We start from the raw sequence: 12648 nt of genomic DNA on the forward strand, positions 1-12648 counted from the left end.
GAATAACTTATAATTGATTAACTGCAGCAAATGTGTAGGTTATTGTTCTTGTAAACATGTTAATTAATGATTACTTAAAAATGTTATGTACTGGTTGTCTAGAAGGGGAGGAATTGTGGTGTATGTGCCTGTAAGAGCCCCTGTGTACTGTAATGCCGGTAGTGGCCACTCGGGCTATATAAGCCTGTATAGTGTCTTGTATCTTTTAGTTCACCTCCAGACTTTGTTCAGTAAACACCTGTTAAACCAACTCCTGCATTCCGTGTCTCCATTAACACACGGATACAACAGGTCTCTTTTCATGTGGCCTGATCCAACCCATCCAATGCTCCTTGGGAATTTCTACTCCAACCCTCTCCCTTAAGGTCAAGTCAGGCCAGCCTAAGGCAGGGAGGTGGTAGCTAAAAGTATGAAATTTTTACCCCATTGTCTTCCTGCTGCTATAGAAATGGCTCCCAGGCACAGCTTCCTCCTTGTAGGTGGTCAGGCTACCTTCCCCATATATAACTGTGACATGTCCTTTCAGTTTACACAACTGTGTTAATGATTCTATTCTATGTATGCAATTGCAATTGTGTGTAAATAAGATGTGATGTAACCCAAGTGTATCAATCCAATATATAATCTAATAACTTTAAAATGGTAGAATTGCAGTAGTTCCAGTCCATAACACACTGGCATCACACTTCCTGTGTTGTGCATGTTGTTTGTGTTTTTTTTAATTTTCAGGTAATCAATCATAACTCTGTAACGATCCCAATTCACTCTAATTATGCTGGCTCATCAAGATTTACCAGGTCTGAAACTTAAACAATCAAATTGATCACAACATTTCGCAAAATCCTTTTAACCACTATTTTTTAGCAATAACTGAAATTTATAGGGGCCCGAACTCCTGTGATGATCGGGTGCGGACCTCTGCACTGTTAAATTGGTTATTGTTGCGTCTGTTTTACGCCCATAAAATGGGTGCAACAATGTTAAGTTTCAACCCCATAACGTCCAAAAAAAAGTCTTGTGTCACAAAAAGGTCCTAAAATTACATACTTCACAATAACGCAATTACATTTTACTATGAAATTATCTTTTGTGTCTTTGAGTCTTTGGTTAATGTTTTCTTTCATTAATGTTTTTACTTGAAGGCTTTAACCTCTCCCAAAAGCCAGGTTTTGCACTGGGTATTTTCCCCCAGAGGTATCACTCTGTCAGCTAAGAGAAGTGCCATAGTCCTGAGCCTGTATGAAATTGTGCACAATTTGCCAGCATGCTTCATAACATTTTCTCAGTATAGGTGGAAAGGTATCTCATGGTGTAAAAGGATTTCTCAGTTTCTTTTGAGTTTTTCCAGATGATTCAAAAACAAGCTGTAGGAATTAATTGTTTATGTAAAGTTTTAATTCAGAAAGTGAGCATAAAAAGGAGACAATTAGCTAGCCAGAGAGTGAGTGAAAGACAAAGAAGATTTACCAGAAACTGTACTTTATTTTGTTGGAATAAAAAAATTATTTTTCATTGACAGATATTTAGGAATTGACGTTTGCCTCGCAGTAGGAAACTGGATGGAGGTGGGTGGGGCAAGAGCAACAGATGGTTGATGACAATGTACCATGAATCGATCTTACCCTGCTAATCACCAGCACAGAAATTGGAATCCCACGTGACTTATATAGTGAGTTTGGGGGGACTGCATTGGGGATTCATGGAGCACAAGTGAGCAGGTGCAGGTGGACGTGGCAAGGAAGGTCAAGGGAAGATCTAACCAGAGGGCCAGCTCATGCCCTATTTCTGCTGATGGGGATAGAGATACAGACTTCAGGGGCCTAGCAGTTCAAAGAAAGATTATTTATTTGCACCAGCAATTGCTGAATACATTGGCTGCCTGCCAGAGAACTTCCAAAACATGACACATTGGGGTCAACAACCAACTTTTGTGGGATTCTCATGCATGGCATCAACACTCTGCAGTCAACCATGGAGCATCTGATCACCTCAATAGCCACTGCAGCTGAACAACCCTCCTCCCCCACAGGAGTTTCTGACACCAGTAACAGCATCTCTCACAGACGCTTCTACTTGGACCATGCATGATCTCGGCTCAACCACCTCTTCTGCCTTGGACAGGCTGGGAGATTGAATTAATTGAGGCTTCTCTGGGATCACTGATCTCCTAGAGTCTGCTCTCCCACAGATGAGTAGGTGTGCTGAGTCGCAGCCTGGTAGCAGGGACAGCCGTGCAAAGGGGCTGAAACATGGTGCCCGTTCTCATGGTGACAACACTTCTGCGTCCCCAAGAACCACTGAACCAATGCCCACCATGATGCCAGAAAGCAAGCTGGGCCAGACTCCCCTGGCAGACGTTGAATTTTTACAGTCTACAGCTGGGCCCTCTCAGGCCCGAGCTCCTAGAGGCCCTTAAATGAGCCACAGCCGCCTCCTACCTCCCATATTGCAGCTTTTGGGGGAGCACTAGAGTAGGTGAAAGAGAACTTTGGTGAGACACAAGAGCTCACACCAGTGTGCGAATAGTTTTTAGGCTTTTCTGTAAGCCAATAAAACCACAATGCTGTTTGAAAGTTTTGTATGCGGAGTATTCCTGTAGTAGCTGGTGATTCTGCAATGTTAGTTTACATTAATACTGTTTATTTTAGCGTGGAAGGACTGGGAGAGATGGTGGACATGATTGTTAATGCAGGGGAGCATGGATTGTTCAGCTGAAGTTCTCTTCAATTCGCTGCTGCCAAACAGCTGTAACTGCAGGCGACTGTTGGACCCCTCCTGCTTCCTTTTTACCTTCTGTGGATTCCATGTCCTCTCCTTCAACATGCTGAAAGCCATCTTCCAGTGGTGGCTTCATGCGTTGTCCCTATTGCAGAGCAAATGTATGCAGCAAACAACAAACCACAGTCTTATGGGACAGTCTTTCTATGCAAGAAGCCACCAGGTCTGTCCAGGCACCTGAATTGTTGTTTAACAACTTCAATAGTCAGCTCAATTACCTTTTATTCATTCATGGGATGTGGGCGTTGTTGGCAAGGCCAGCATTTATTGCCCATCCCTAGTTGCCCTTGAGAAGGTGGTGGTGAGCTGCCTTCTTGAACCACTGCAGTCCGTGTGGTGAAGGTACTCCCACAGTGCTGCTAGGGAGGGAGTTCCAGGATTTTGACCCAGCGACGATGAAGGAACGACAATATACTTTCAAGTCAGGATGGTGTGTAACTTGGAGGGGAACCTGCAAGTGATGGTGTTCCCATGCGCCTGCTGCTCTTGTCCTTCCAGGTGGTAGAGGTCACGGGTTTGGGAGGTGCTGCTGAAGAAGCCTTGGCGAGTTGCTGCAGTGCATCTTGTAGATGGTACACGCTGCAGCCATGGTACGCTGGTGGTGGAGGGAGTGAATGTTTAAAGTGGTGGATGGGGCACCATTCAAGCGGGCTGCTTTGTCCTGAATGGTGTCGAGCTTCTTGAGTGTTGTTGGAGCTGCACTCATCCAGGCAAGTGGAGAGTATTCCATCACACTCCTGACTTGTGCCTTGTAGATGGTGGAAAGGCTGTGGGGCGTCAGGAGGTGAGTCACTCGCCACAGAATACCCAGCCTTTGACCTGATTGTACTGGAGTTCCACAGCCGAGTGTGGGTTCCTAAGAGATGTCATGAGCCAAGTGCACAGAAATAACCCTGGTCTCCAAGCAGCCAGACTATAACTTGCTGTGCAGGGGCAAACAGTGAGGGAATGGATAACAGATGCAATATAAAATCATTACGGCAGCTGCCAGGAAAGCAAGCACAGACCTGCATGATGCACTGCTGGTTATCACACACAAGCTGGACATTAATAGAGTGGAAGCCCTTGAGATTTGCGAAGGCAGTTGCGTTGTGTGAAGGAGTCCATGGAGTCAATTAGGCCTTGGACATGTGAAACCTGCAATCAGTGTGAGCCCCATTCTGCCACCTCCAGATGTCCATGGAGAAAGTGATAAATATGTACAAGACATCAGTCACCTACTAAAGTCAAGGATAAACTAAAGACTAATGTTGTTAATATTCCCACTGGCAGCCTGAAAAAAGCTCGAGACAAAGAAGTTGAGGACTGCAGTGACTTTGATTGCAACAGGCAATGCTGTGCTGGCTGCAGCAATTGGCAGCAGGACTTCCTGCAGGATATGACAAACTCTGTTACTGCCTCCCTAGGGAATCTCAGCCTTCTTATGGACTGTTCACCATCATCCGAAAAAATAACGTCAAGTTCCACATATACCCAGCTTTACCTCACCACCCTCTCTCTACCCCTCCACTGCCTCTGGGTTGTCAAACTGCTTATCCAAGATCCAGTACTAGATGAGAAGAAATTTCCTCCAATTAAACATTGGGAAGACTGAAGTCACTGTCTTCAGCCCCTGTCACAAGCTCCGTCCCCTAGCCACCGATTCCAGTCCCCTCCCTTGTCAATGTCTCTGGCTGAACCAGACTGTTCACAACCTTGCCTTCCTATTTGACCCCAAGATGAGCTTCCAACCCCATAACCTCCCCATCATCAAGACTCGCACCAAGTTCCGTTCACCTATTACCCCTGTGCTCGTTACATTGGCTCCCGGTCCACCAACACCTCAAATTTAAAAATCTCATCCTTGTGTTCACATTCCTCCATGGCCTCACCCCTCCCTATCTTTGTAGCCTCTTCCAACCCTACAACCGTTCAAGAATGCTGTGTTTTCAAATTCCAGCCTCTTGTGCATCCCAACTCCCTTCGCCCCACCATAGGCGGCCGTATCTTCAGCCACCTAAGCCCTAAGCTCTGGAAATACTACCCTAAACCCTCTCTCTCCTCCTTTAAAACGCTCCTTAAAACCTACCTCTTTTGGCCAATCTTTTGGTTACAGAATCACAGAATCACAGAAACCCCACAGTGCAGATAGAGGCCATTTCGGCCCATCGAGCCTGCACCGATACATATCCCACCCGATCCCCGTAACCCCTACACCAACACATATCCCACCCTATCCCCGTAACCCCACATATTTAATCCCCCTAACACTAAGGGTCAATTTATCATAGCCAATCAACCTAACCCGCACATCTTTGGACTGTGGGAGGAAACCGGAGCACCTGGAGGAAACCCACGCAAACACGGGGAGAATGTGCAAACTCCACACAGACAGTCACCCGAGGCCGGATTCGAACCCAGGTCCCTGGCGCTGTGAGGCAACAGTGCTAACCACTATTACCTGTCCTAATGTCTCCTCCTTTGGCTCAGTGTCAATTATTTTGTCTGATTACAGTCCTGTGAAGCGCCTCGAGATGTTGTACTACATTAAAAGGAGTTATATAAATGCAAGATGTTTTTGTTCCTCAGACAAATGCAGGTATGTTGTTCTGAGCCTATAATCTCTGTTGGGAAGGTAAATATTCCTCCAAGCACACCTCCTTCTATTTGCTTTCCCTCCAGCTACAGCTCTGTTTGCTCCATCCATCTGTTATTCCTCCTTCTCCTCCTCCCAGAGTGGGATTCCTAGAAGGACCCCCCCCCCGCAAGAAACAACTGCAATGACAGAAAGCCCATAACAGTTCAGAACCTACAATAGCAACTATAAGCACTTTCGGATCCTTTAAGGTTAAAAAGCACACAAGCAAGAAAAATGTCTCCAAAAGCTCTATGCACCTTTACCTGAGAAGAGCTGAAGATCTTTTTAAACGTTGTTTGAAATTATCTCCTCAGGACTTGCACCACCCATGGTTGGTGGGTAGGAGCAGGATGTGGCATTAGTCAGGCAGTAAGGTCTGAAAATGGCATTGGCATTGTAATAACATCACTTGAACCTAATTTGAATATTTCATGAAGCCTGTTTCAGACAGGAGCTCTGGCTGTCAGGAATCATGTTCCTCTGGAAAATCAAGTCAGCTGCAAAAACTATCGCCTCGGTTTTGAGCACAAACTGGACTGTAAGGAAATTGAAATCGTCGCCATAGAATTTGAAACCAATGATTGTCAATAGAATATTTTAGTTGACAGACTGTTTAAAATTTTCAGTGTCTTTCCTCATGCTGTAGAATTATTTTTGAGCTTTTATTTCCAAACAAAAAACAAACAAATTAAATTCTGAAATCTTTTCAGGTAAACATTTGGCAAAGACAGAGGCTAATTGCAGACTACAATGTTTTTTTGCCTTGGGCTCTTTCCAAGCTGCAACAGTTGTATTAGTCAATCTGCAGTCCATGTATGCATCAAGCAGTAAGTGACACCCTCTTCACAAGGGCCAACCAGCTTATCAGGTTCTCCACGGACACCAGGAGCCAGTAGAAAAGGGATGTAGGTTTTGCTAATGTAGCAGGCTTCCCCCAAAACTAGGGTGTGATTGACTGAACCTAAGTTGACTGAACCTAAGTTGCCATCAGTACATCTGCAATGAGTCAGCAACCTTCATGAACAGAAAAGGCTTTCACTACCTTAATGTTCAGCTGGAGAGTGATCACCATGAGTCCATTATGCAGGTCATGTTACTTTCCTGGCAGCTGTCATGACCAACGTTCTCTTTAATTTTTTTTTTGGTGGTCATCTGCTGTATTCTGCACAATTTTGCAGTGCAACAATGTGTTAGCCATGGCTCAGTTGGTAGCACCCTTGCCTCTGGGTCATGAAGCTTGTGAATTCAGGTCCCACTCCAGAGACTTGAGCACAAAAATCTAGGCTGCCACTCCAGTGCAGTACTGAGGGAGTGCTGCACTGTCGAAGGTGCTGTCTTTCAGATGAGATGTTAAACCATGTGTGTAAAAGATCCCATGGCACCATTTCGTAGGAGAACAGGGGAGTTATACCCGGTGTCCTGACCAATATTTATCCCTCAACCAACATCACTAAAAGATTATCTGGTCATTATCACATTTCTGTTTGTGGGAGCTTGTTGTGTGCAAATTGCCTGCCGTGTTTCCTACATTACAACAGTGACTACACTCCAAAAAGTATTTTATTGGCTGGAAAGCGCTTTGGGATGCCCGATGGTCGTGAAAGGCACTATATAAATGTAAGTCTTTTTTCTTTTTCAATGACAGCAATTGAAGCCTGGACAGCATGAGGATCTCCACCATCTGATGAAGACCACAATGGCAGTGGGGATGGAGGATAAGCAGAAGTATATATATTCACTGAATATACTTAAGAAGGAGATAAATAGATTTCTAGACACAAAAGGCATCAAGGGGTATGGGGAGAGAGCGGGAATATGGTATTGAGATAGAGGATCAGCCATGATCATATTGAATGGCGGAGCAGGCTCAAAGGGCCGAATGGCCTTCTCCTGCTCCTATTTTTCTGTTTCTAAGTGAACCAATATCCGCTTGTGTAAGGGGGTGGTGTATGTGGTCAGCTTCACCTCTGACTCCCTGAGCGGTTCGAATCGCTCCCACTCCCTTGGTTCTAGACCTGGACTTATTTGGGGGTTGTAATGAAATTGCCGCAGACAACTGAGTTGGTGAAAAGAACTTGGATTTTATTTGAGACAAGAAAATATACACAACACAATAAATCTTATCACTCTAAAAGGGGGAACACTCAGAATATGCGAGGGAGAATGACAATAGACATAAATACTTTACCCTCCCAATCTCACTACACTAACTAGGTTGAATTCCAGAGGACCAGGAAATGCTCACCAAACGCAGGAATAGTTTGTAGAGTGGGAAAAACTTGCAGATCTTCGGTTTCTTCCAGGTTGGTTTCTTGTTGGTCGCGGTGGCCCAATATTACCTAGTTGTTGGTAATATTGTTGGTTGTTTGTTTCATGGGGCCCTTGGTTGCTGCGATTCCTTCTGTTGTCCCGAGGCTGATGTCTTTCGAATGAGCTGTGCCTTTTTCTATGTCTGTCCGAACTGTACTGCTGACTTCAATTCACTGACTGCTGTTTCAATTCAATGCCTGAACTGTACTGATCAAACTCATCGAACGAACTGACTTCTTGTGGAGACAGGTCTTTAGTTTATACTAAACGAAGCCTGCTAATCTTGTTAGATTTTGGGTGGGCTCGTTAAGGGCCACTTGATTGGTCCCATTTAGTTAACTGGTTTCAGGATAGCTTCCTGAGTAGTTGAAGAAGGTGTGAAGTGGTTTTGGATGTCTCAAACTGTTGTTCAATTGTTTTTTAATCTTAGATTTCCTGTAAGGCCTTCAAATTCTGTGCAGGTTCTTTTATGCATGGGTTTTAATGGGCTTTGGGCTTTAGGTGAGGCTGGGGTTTTCATTGATTTATTGATTGAATGCAAATTCCCAGATAGGGGCTGAGTTTCGTTTATTGTTCCTCCCAGACAGTCTGACTACTTTCGAATGCCCAAACTGTTCCTCTGCAGAGGTCAATCCCACATTCCTGTCGCAGCCTTTTCCGACAAGTCTGTACATGTCCTTTTGAAATGCCACGTTTGTTTCAAATCTTTGAATTCTTCTGTTAGGCCCAACCATGCATTTTATCTTTTACAGATTTCTTCTGTAATGGTCCAAAATTGTTTTAAATAGGGTTATCCTTCTGTTTTGGGGTTCTGCAGAATTTTGCAATCCTTACACTTGCAGCTAGAGCGCTTCAGCAGCAGTTAATTGACCACTGCTTCATCGGAACTACTCCTCCCCTCCTACCCCCGCATTAACAGTCCTGAACACTATCTCTACCAGTCTTTCTGAACTTCCAACCACTGACCAATGATGATATACATGACACCTGGCATTGCAGACTCAGTAGTAACTGTAGAACCACCAAGCAGACAAAGTCGTAATTGCAAATGGTGTGACTTGGAACTGCCATGGAACAACATTATCACCCATGTGTTAGCCTTTCTTAAGTGATATGTTTGCTAGTCTAGCTGCTGATGCTCAAATGAGGGCCCTTGAGAGGCTTGTGGTCGGTGACCTCTAGGAGCTCGAGCCTGAGAGAGCCCAGCATAAGACTGCAGCATGTTGGCTGCTGCCAGGTCAGTCTGGACCAGCTGACTACCTAGCACTCGGGTGGGCATTGGTTGAAGAACAGGCAAAAGAACAGGCATGCTGTCATCCTGAAAGAGGACAACATGTGCCACTCTTATTGAGCCATTGACAGTCCCATGGAGCTGTAGCTAGGTACTCCCACTGATCTGCAGAAGAGTAGACTGTAGGAGATGTGTGACATGGTTGAAGTCCCTATCAATGTGTTGACATGGAGATGGTGGAGCCCAGTGCATGAATGGCACCAGTTTGAGTTTTGAACAGACAGTCTATATCACACCTTAGGTGTCACACTTGCATTAAATTGGTTCAAATTTCACATACATAAAATAGCAATCAGTCATGTGCGCCAGGAGTATTAAAACAGCTCATTATATTTAAATAAGGTGTAGGACTCTCTATGAAATTGGTCTGCCCCAGCGCTTGACTCACCATGTGATAAACTCGCCCAGCAAGCAAATCAAGGTGCTAACAATCAGCAAGAATTCTGCAGCAGCGCTATTTAAAGGGCTCATCCACTCCATACAGGTTAGTTGCTGGTTTGGCCTTTTAGGCTGCTGATTCATTTCTGGATGTTCTTTTGCCTATTTTCCACGTTCTACTACTGATTTTTAACTTCTGCTAACAAGTGCTAACAAGTCCAGCAGCTTTTGTCTGCCTTCAAAACTGTTTTATTGCAGTCATGGGTGGTACATCTGTTTTGCGGGCTGGAGGGGAAGCAGTGAAGATGACAGGAGGGAGCAGGAGCAGCTGGCAGAAGAGGGCACCGAGTAGAGGGCCATTCTTCAGGTACTGTGTTCAGCAGGTCTTCAGGGAGCACTTCTCATACCTCAACTTCACTGAGGAGCAATGTGTCAGCCACCTTCCGTTTGCCAAGGAGACTATCACTGAGCTATGTCATCTGCTGCAACCATAACTGGATTTTCAAACCAGGGCATGGATAGCACTGCCTGTGGTTGTCAAGGTTACTGTAGCCCTTTTGTTGCTGTCATCAAAACTCTTTACACCGGGAGGAACACCTACATCACTTTCCCAATGAACAGAGTAAAGCAGAACAAGACAGCACCAGTCTTCACCCACATTGCCGACATCCCCAGGGTCCACGGTGCCAATGACAGCATCCACATTGTTTTATGTACTCCCCATCATCAGCCTAGCGTATTTCTCAAATAAAGGAATTCCACTCCCTCAATGCCCAGTCATAATTCATTATTCCTACGCCAGTCCACGCTGCCTTTATTCCAACTAGGCCATCAGGTAACAAGGTGGCTATTGAGCAATGCTTCCACTGCCTGGGCCATTCAGGAGGAGTTTTGCAGTATAGTATATCCAGATTTGTAGTCATGGGCTACATGTGGCATAACTTTGCGGTAATGAGGGACCAGCCCTTACCCAGGCAGCAGGAGGAGGAGGAGCAGCAGGAGGAAGTGGAAGAGCAGCATGAAGTGGAGGAAGAGCATGGGCAGCATTGACCACCAGTGCCCCTAGTTGCCAGAGCTCTTAGAGAGCAGCTCATCCAAGAATGCTTCAAGTGTACCATCCCATCCCCAATACACCAACAGCCCTGCAATCCTTATCACCACTGTCCTTACTGCCACCATCTGATTGCCTTCCTTTAGTTCAATTTATGGGTCCTGCCCTCACTTCACTACAAATATTAACACCAACACCAAATCCAGAAAAACAAATTTAATCCAACAACTCAATTCCATTTGTGTAGAATATTTAACTGGAATAATTAAGAATAACCCTGGTGCAACCGCTTAGTGACTGTCTTATGTACTTGTTTAATCTAATCTCGTGCTACTACGAATGGTTCCCCAGTGGCTACAGCTTGGGAGGTGGAAGGTTGCTGAACTTCCATTGAGGACACTTCAGGTGGCCATGGTCGACCTTGAGTAGCTGTGGGCCTTGAGGGCCTGGCTGCAGACTGCAGCATTTAGGCGTGGGCCAGGGCAGTCTGTTCCAGCTGGCCAAGTGGCACTAAGGGCACTGGCGGAGTGGGAGGCATGGCAGCAGGAATGCTGTCATCCTGAGAGAGGATATCAGGTGTCTCTCCCATGGAACCAAGGTCACTCTCCTTGGAGTCTGCCTCAGCACTCCTATGGATCTGTGCTATAACAGAGTGAAGGAGTGATGTGATGCTCTGGAAGCACTGTGAGGTGCCATGGAAGCTATCAGAGCTGTCATTTGAGGCTCCATCATTATGGGTATTACCATTGTGTTCATGGAGGTGACCACTCACTCCATGTGGACAGAATGGTCTCCATGTTCGGAGTGACACAGTTGGAGCTGGAATTCTCCATGTTCTGAGCCATTGTGCGCAAGCTCACTGGCAGGTTGCCAGTGCATCTAGCATATGTCGATCAGCCTTTCTTGTAGACTGGGCCCTCAAAGTGAGTATCTGAGTCATTTGCAGCAGAGCTCGTATGTGATCTTGCCCCCTGCGTGCGCGTTTTCAGGTGCGATTGAATATCTAGACCATTGTGTTTGGAAACAGCCCTGTACCTTATTGGTAAGAGCACTTGTCTTGCAATCCACCAAGTGTAGGTTTAAGTCCTGGGGCTGCCTGGCACTCAAATCTATCAACCTCAATTATGATAAATGTTATCAACTGTCAGCCAGACTACTAGGTGATTGCTTAGGGCGATGGAGTCAAGATTTATATCATTCATCTCACTCTACTGCATGCAGACTGCCTGTTGGCATAACAGAGCAGTATTTGTAGCGTCAAAGAGATGCTCACGGCATGAACCATTCAGTGGTCCTTGTTAAGAGAATAGAAATTCAAAGTTTGAAAAATGCCAAGAACAGAAATGAGTGTGGATGAGAAATTATAACTATGTATGGGGTGTACACCCCAAGGTGTATAGGGGTCAGTAATTAACAGGCCGCACATCAGTCCAAAACCAACCAGAGGTCCTATAGATTTCTATAGTTCATCCTGACCTTCTGTTATGTTGTATAATATATACAAATTATTTTTCTTCCTTGTCTCTATTTATGATAAATGACTGGCACCAGGTCCAATTGAACTGACTACAAAATTGAGGAGGCAATAAAGAACAACGTGAGTATGGTAATCTATAATGTCCAAGGTTCAACATCAGAGTAAATGACTAGCGCCAGCGGTATGCAATATCAGACCATAAATCTGTAGGTTTTGATATCAGGAGCAATGCTGATAAAGGGAATTGTACGTATCTTGTTCCTTTAATGATAGTTTGTAATGTTCAGCATTAAACATTTTATGAAAATCATGTTTGTGTAAATTACATGACAAAATAGCTGTAAAGGAAGTTTTTGCCCCGAACTAAGGAGTTTCCGAATAGAATGATTTATTTTCAGGTATCGTTGAACATAAGCAATTCATACTTCAGTTTTGTATTGAGAAGGTAGCACATAAAAAGACAGAGACAATTGTTATTTTGAGGAACAGGTCCTCCAGGTCCAGGGGCAGGAATTTGATGAGGTAATAGAAGATGGAGAAGCAGGAGAGCCAGTTCAGGGTTTGTGCAACACTTGTCCTTGCTTTGCTCTGCATTCTATTCAATAACACAATCACTGATATGAAAGCTTTCGTAGAACAACAGCTTCATGCAGATCTTTGGCAAAATCTGCTTAGTAACAACTTTTTATCAGGATGTCTTCCTAACACTTTTCCTCTTTCTGTATCTGCAGGTATGACAGAAGAAA

The sequence above is a fragment of the Somniosus microcephalus genome, chromosome 11 (assembly GCF_052327205.1).
Source record: "Somniosus microcephalus isolate GS21.2 chromosome 11, FLI_Smic_1.0, whole genome shotgun sequence".
NCBI classification, from domain to species: Eukaryota; Metazoa; Chordata; class Chondrichthyes; order Squaliformes; family Somniosidae; genus Somniosus; species Somniosus microcephalus.